Genomic DNA, 6,759 nt, shown 5'->3' with positions numbered 1-6,759 from the left:
TATTTCCACTCGTGAGTCGTAACATTTCTCACTGACTCAGATTTTCCTCTTATTTTTATACCATATTTTCATGATTTATTTTCTCTCTTTCATTTCCTTTTATTTCCTCTCAGTTGCTCCTTATTTATTTATTTCTATCATTTATTTCTCCTCCTCTGTGTATCTTTGTGGTTATGATTAGTAATTAATAAAACCTGAGTGTGTTTTATTCATTACTGTGTGTTGAAGTGACGAACTGTTATTGTTCAAGGTTCCGTGTTCCGCTGCAGGTGGTTTGCAGATGCTCTGGAGTCTGAACCTGAAGAGAAGCTCCATAAATCCTGGACCATAACAGAGACGTGAGACGTGCTGATGAAGTGCGTGGAAACAGATTTGTGGAAGCTCGAGTGTTTCTCAGGCTGCTGCCGGTTTGAAGACGTTATTTTGTGGACAACGTTCCTCAGAACAGGAGCTGAAGTTCCTCGTTTTCATGGATCAGAGTTTCCAGCGTTCTGTTGGTCCCTGTATTTAATATTTCTGATGTTCCACGGTTCCTGTTTCCTTTGCTCTGTAGTTTCTGGGGTTCCTGATGTTCCAGTTCCATTGTTATTCTTGGTTGGTTCCCTGGTTTTTACAGTTCCTCTCTGTGCTCTCCGTGTGTTCCGGGTTCCGTTAGTTCCCAGAGAATTACAGAATTTATTTTATTTCCTTGTCCAAGTTGCACCTTGTTCTCCTTTTCACAGATTCCTGCTTTTTTCTGGTTCCCTGGTGTCCAGTGTTTATAAATAATCACCAGGTTTTGGGTTTTAAAACCTCCTTGCTCTCATTCCTGCCCCCCTGTTCCAGTTTAGCTTTAATTTGTTTTTTTAATCTTAAACATCATCAGCAACTTCAGCTGTAAATTTCTCTCAGATTTTATTTTAATTAAAGTTTTTCTTGTCTTTTTCTCTTCTTTCTTTTATCTTATAATAATAATATGGGATATTTGTGTTCATATTCTCACCTCATTTCTTTTCTAACGATTTATTCTTTTATCTTTTCTTCTTTTTTCTTCCCTGGTGTCCAGTTCTCATTAATAATGACCAGTTTTAATTCTCATTCCTGCCCCCTGTTCCTGTTTTTTATTGGTTTAACAACTTCAGTTATAAATTTTCTCTTCATTTTAATTTTTCTTTATAATTTTTGTGTTCATATTTTTTTCTCTTTTCTTTTATAACGATTTATTATTTATTATTTTATTCTCGGTTCTTTTTGTTCTTCTGATTTGTTTCTTCTTTCTCTTTTTTCTCTTCCTCTCTCTTTTCTTATTTGTACTCTCCTGCTGTCCAGTTTTTGTAAATATTAATTTAGCTCTTTAATTTTCTATTTTCTCACCCCACCCCCCCAATTTTCTCCCCTAATCTAGTCGTGTCCAGTTACCCTGATTGCGTCCTCTATACTGATTCGACCCTTCACCGCTGACTGAGGACGCTTCTCAACTGACATGCGCCCTCCCCCGAACATCAACGACTTCAGTTCTAAATTTAAGTTTTTATTTGTATTTTTTCTTCATGTATTTTTTCTTCATAATTACAAAATTATTGTATTTTCATCTCTTTTCTTTTTAATAACAGTTTATTCTTTATTATTTTGATCTTTGTTGTTTTTGTTCTTCTTTTCTTCTCGTATCTTCTCTTCTTTTTTCTTCCCTGTTGTCTGATGTTCATAAATAATCACCAGTTTTTGGGGTTCCAGAACCTCCCAGCTCTCATTCCTGGCCTCCTGTTCCCGTCGTTCATTTATCTTTCACTGCATGTTGAACATTTTTCAGAACGTCTCTGTGTTCTTGTTTCCAGGTTCCCTGTGGTTCTCGTTCCTTACGAGAAACCTGGAGACGAGAAACCTGGAGACGAGAAACCTGGAGACGAGGAACCTGGAGACGAGAAACCTGGAGACGAGGAACCTGGAGATGAGAAACCTGGAGACCAGAAACCTGGAGACCAGAAACCTGGAGACCTGGAGATGAGGACACTCAGGAACGTTAGCTGGTTTCTAGCGTTTGCTGTTTTTCGTTCTTCGTGGATTCCTGGTTCTGTGGCCTCCAAACCTTTATGATCTCCAGATATTTTTTTTTCGTGGTGGCTCCTTTCCAAATTCCAAACATCTACTTTTCATGTTTCCTAATTTTATTTGGTTCCCGTTTTCCAGGCCCCTCGTTTTGAGGTTCACTTACTTTTCACGCTTCAGCTCCGGTTTCCTTCCTCCAGCGTCCAGGTTCCACCAGTTTCTGTGTTTTTTGGTTCCTTGGGTGACCCCGGTACCTCTGAAGTGTGACAGTTTGGGGCGTCGCCCGTTTCGGCTTGTTCTGCTTTGATGACATCGCCTGTTGAAGGTTCTGCAGCAGGAGTTGATGGAGACGGAGGAGGTTTCATGATATTGTTCGTGAAATGTTTGGACGTTAATTATGAATCCTCGTCCTCGGTGCGTCGGGCCCCGCCGTGCCGGGCCGGGCTGGATCAGACGGACCCTCGAGCGGATGTTCACACACACACCTCATATCTCCAGCGTCTGCTTTCATCCTGCGCCTCATTTGGCCGTCTGTCTGGGTGCCAGGACCGGGAGGTATGGAGTGTGAAGGCCGAGGCTGGCGCTGGAATCCGCCGCTGGCCGGCGTTACCGTCAGAGATGTTTATTACAGCGTCACACGGCGGATCAGCGCAGGTACAGAGAGCCAGAACGTCCTCACATCACTGGACCTCCGACTGAGATCCTGACTCACACACTCACACACGGTGCTGGACTCCTGACCTGGACCATCGGGGTCAGGAACCATCCTGAGGAAGATTAATGAGCAGATATAAACGGCACGCTGCTAGTACAGGAGACGTAAACATTACAGTAGAGAACATAAAAAAGAAAGAAACTGGGGACATAAACAAAGAAACTTAAAAACTAAGAGACAAAAGTAATCTAGAGGGCGTGGAAACTATTGTACATAAAACTAGGGGACATAAAAAAACTAGGGTACATAAATCCATGGGACACAAAGCCAGGGGACATAAAACTAGGGGACATAGAATCTAGGGGACATAAAAACTAAGAGACAAAAGTAATCTAGAGGACGTGGAAACTAGGGGACATAAATTTAGGGGGCATAGATTGTAGGGGACAGGGAAGATTTGTACGGTTTCTGTCGGGACGTGTCACCGGCACGCACCGCGTTTCCCGGTTTACGGCGCCGGTTTGCCGTCCATCAGGATCCTGACAGGATTTTGGGTTCGGGCCCCCCGGTACGGCCCCCCCGAAACATCTGAACGACCGACCGCACGACTCTGGCTGATAATTGTTTCGTTTTCATAATTTCCTAAACGAGGCTCGTCCGTGCGCGAGTGTTTATTGTGTTTGGATGAAAAGACGGACTGGTCCACAGGTGAAAGGGAGCCAGCTGGCAAGCACCGGCGCATTCATTCTAGCCTGAATAACACACAGGGAGCCTGGTGAATGAGCAGGAGGGTACAGGAGGTTTGGAGAGTCGTGATCTGATCGTGCTTCACCGTGGCGATACCTGAACTTCAGGATTTAGCGCATTTTTCCCGATGAAAGCGACCGAATCCGGAACGCGCTCCGATAATGGGACGAATTTCCTTTTATCTCAGATGAAACGGCTGGATTCGGGTCTAATCCCCGTTATTCGGGATGTTCCACCCGCGCACCGAGTGTCCGGTTTCGCGGTGACGGTAATGGGAGCGGCGCTAATGGAATAATACGAGCGTTCCGTCACCGATGGGATCCGTTTTCAAAGCCGCTGGCGCTCCAGATTTAGGAGGACGCGGAACACCGTTCTTCATCCGTCTGGATCCGGTGGGGTTTTGGACGTCGTTTACGGTTGTTTTGGTGCTGGTCACCTACGTTCCAGGTCTTGAGGGCTCGAGTCTAATCTCACTTTTGAACATCCTGTTCTGATTAGAGCTTCATCACCGAGATCTAGATCTCCACCACAAACCAGACCTGGATCACAGAGCTCCACCACAGACCAGAGATCTGGACCATATCTGTGGTTCCTCACCATAAGTGTCCACAATAAATCTCAGATGTGGACTACAGAGCTCCATCACGGATCTCCATCAAAGGTCAGCACAGGTCACTCTTCTCACCCACAGATCCGTTAGGCACCATCATGGACATTTTTTCTGCGTGAACGCCAAAAGAACGCCAGAGGAACGCCAACAAACCACAAAAGTTCTGACCCCAGGTCTCCACCATAGATTTCTACCCCAAACTGCAGATCTTCACCAGACAGTTCCACCAAAGACCAGAGACCTCCAACGCCATGCAGGACCGTAGAGTTCCATCACAAACCAGACCTGGACCACAGCGTCACACCATAAATCTACCTCATACCACAGATCTTCACCAGACACCAGAGATCTGGACCAAATCTGTGGTTCTTCACCATAAGTGTCCACAATAAATCTCAGACCTGGACCACAGAGCTCCATCATGGATCTCCATCAAAGGTCAGCACAGGCTCTTCTCAACCATGGATCCGTTAGGCGCCATCATGGACATCATTTCTGAAGGAACACCAGAAAAACGCCAAAAAAACCACAAAACCACAAACGTCTGATGAAGTTCTGACCCCAGGTCTCCACCATAGATTTCTACCCTATAGCACCAGACATTTCCACCACAAACCAGACCATAAATCCCCAACATAGATCTTCACCACAGACCCCCAATGCCATACTGGACATAGAGCTCCATAGAGCTCCATCACAGAGATGCTGACCGTGGAACTCCATCAAAGGTCAGCACAGGTCGCTCATCTTACCCATGGATCCATTAGAAGCAGAAGTTCTGAGATGGTGCCAGCGCGGGTGTGGATAATTAAACTCGCTTCTTCTGCTGAGCGACGAACCACAAAACCTCAAACATCTGATCGAGTTCTCCAGCGATCTGATGAAAGTCCAGATCCGCTGGCCGTCGGCGTCTCCGCCTGGGTGGTCCTGCTCTTCAGCTCAGCTTCAGCCTGATCATCTGTTCCTAAACATCCAGGAACCTGCGGCCGCCGCCGGTGCCGCTGATCTGCTCCGAAGCACCAGGAGAAACTTCCAGAAGATCCACCGACACGTTTCTGATGAAGACCATCCGGATTTTATTTAGACGTTCCTTAATTATCTGTAATTGAGCTTCACAGGCGCTCGGTGATTCAGATCAGATGGAAGATCACAAACACTCCAGAGTTCTACCACAAACACGCCAAAAGTATGTGGACGCCCACCACGATGATCTGATTTCTAATGTCACACCCAGTGCTCAGGGGTGTTAGAAATGTGTTGTTTAAAAAAAATGTACTTTTTGGACTGATCCCTTAAACAAGGGAACATAAAACCAGGGGACATAAAACTAAAGAGACAGAAACAAAGGGACATAGAAATTAGGGGACATCAAAACCAGGAAACATAAAATTAGGGGACAGAGAAAACTAGGAGACATAAAACTAGGGGACGTAAAACTAGGGGACATAAAACTAGGGGATGTAAAACTAGGGAACATAGAAACTAGGAGGCATAAAACTAGGAGACATAAAACTAGGGAATGTAAAACTAGGGAACATAGAAACTAGGAGGCATAAAACTAGGGAACAAAGAATTAGGTGACATAAAACCAGGGGTCAATAAACTAGGGAACAATAAAAGTGAGGGACGTAGAAACTAGGGGACATAAAACCAAAGGACTTTAAATTAGGGAACATAAAAACAAGGAAACATAAAACTAGGTAACATAGAAATTAGGAGAAATAAAATAGGGGACATGAAACCAAAGGACAAAGAACCTAGGGGACATAAAAACTAGGGAACAGAGAAAACTAGGAGACAGAAATTAGGGGACATAAAACTAGGGGACATAAAACTAGGGGACATAGAAAATAGGGGACATAGAAAATAGGGGACATAGAAACTAGGACATAAAACCAGGGACAAAGAAACCAGGGGACATAAATTCCTACAGCCACAGTCCAAAATCTTGTTGAAAGCCTGTCCAGAGGAGTGGATTCTGTTACACTGATTCATTCATTTGTGTTCTGTTTTACCACCGCACCTCCTGGTCAGGGTTGCAGTGGGTCTGGTTTTGGACTTGCACGTCTTTGAACTTGTGGGAAGAAACCAACACAGGGACCCTGGTCACGCGCAGGGGAATGGAACCCAGACTCTTCTTAATGTGAAGTGATGGTGCTACCAACTGCTCCACCGTGATGTCAAATTCTTTCATTTTATTTAATTTACATAAACAGCTTTATCCTGGTCAAGGCCGCGGCGGGTCCGGTGCCACACCCTGAACAGGACGGCAATCCATGGCAGCCTTCAGGTTCAAAGCGGCTGTGGACGGTGATACCTGCAGTTTTTGCATTATTTTCGACCGACCAGGCAATGTCCCTCCCAGCATAACCTGACCTTGGTATAGAGACCACTGTTCCACGTACTACAAGTAACCCGGGGTCTACAGCTTCTCTCACAAGGTTCCGAGTGACGGTCCTGAGTTCCTGGAAGTCTTCACCCGTAGCTCAGCCTAACAGGTCTAAACCGGCCCTGGTTCAGTGGAAGAAGCGTCGCAGGAATCTTCAAGGGTTTGAAAGCTGTGGAGCGTTGGAGCGTGAACCCGCCGGGCGAGAAGATCCTGCAGATCAGAACCTCAATCAGAGCCAATCAGACGTTTCTAAACAGAGAGCGCTGGGAGAGGAACGGGGGGCAGCGCCGCCCCTCCACGCCGCCCCTCCACGCCGCCGAATCAAACAAATCA

This window comes from Trichomycterus rosablanca, chromosome 18, assembly GCF_030014385.1.
Source record: "Trichomycterus rosablanca isolate fTriRos1 chromosome 18, fTriRos1.hap1, whole genome shotgun sequence".
Classification (NCBI taxonomy): Eukaryota; Metazoa; Chordata; class Actinopteri; order Siluriformes; family Trichomycteridae; genus Trichomycterus; species Trichomycterus rosablanca.
This window is presented reverse-complemented; position numbering follows the sequence as displayed.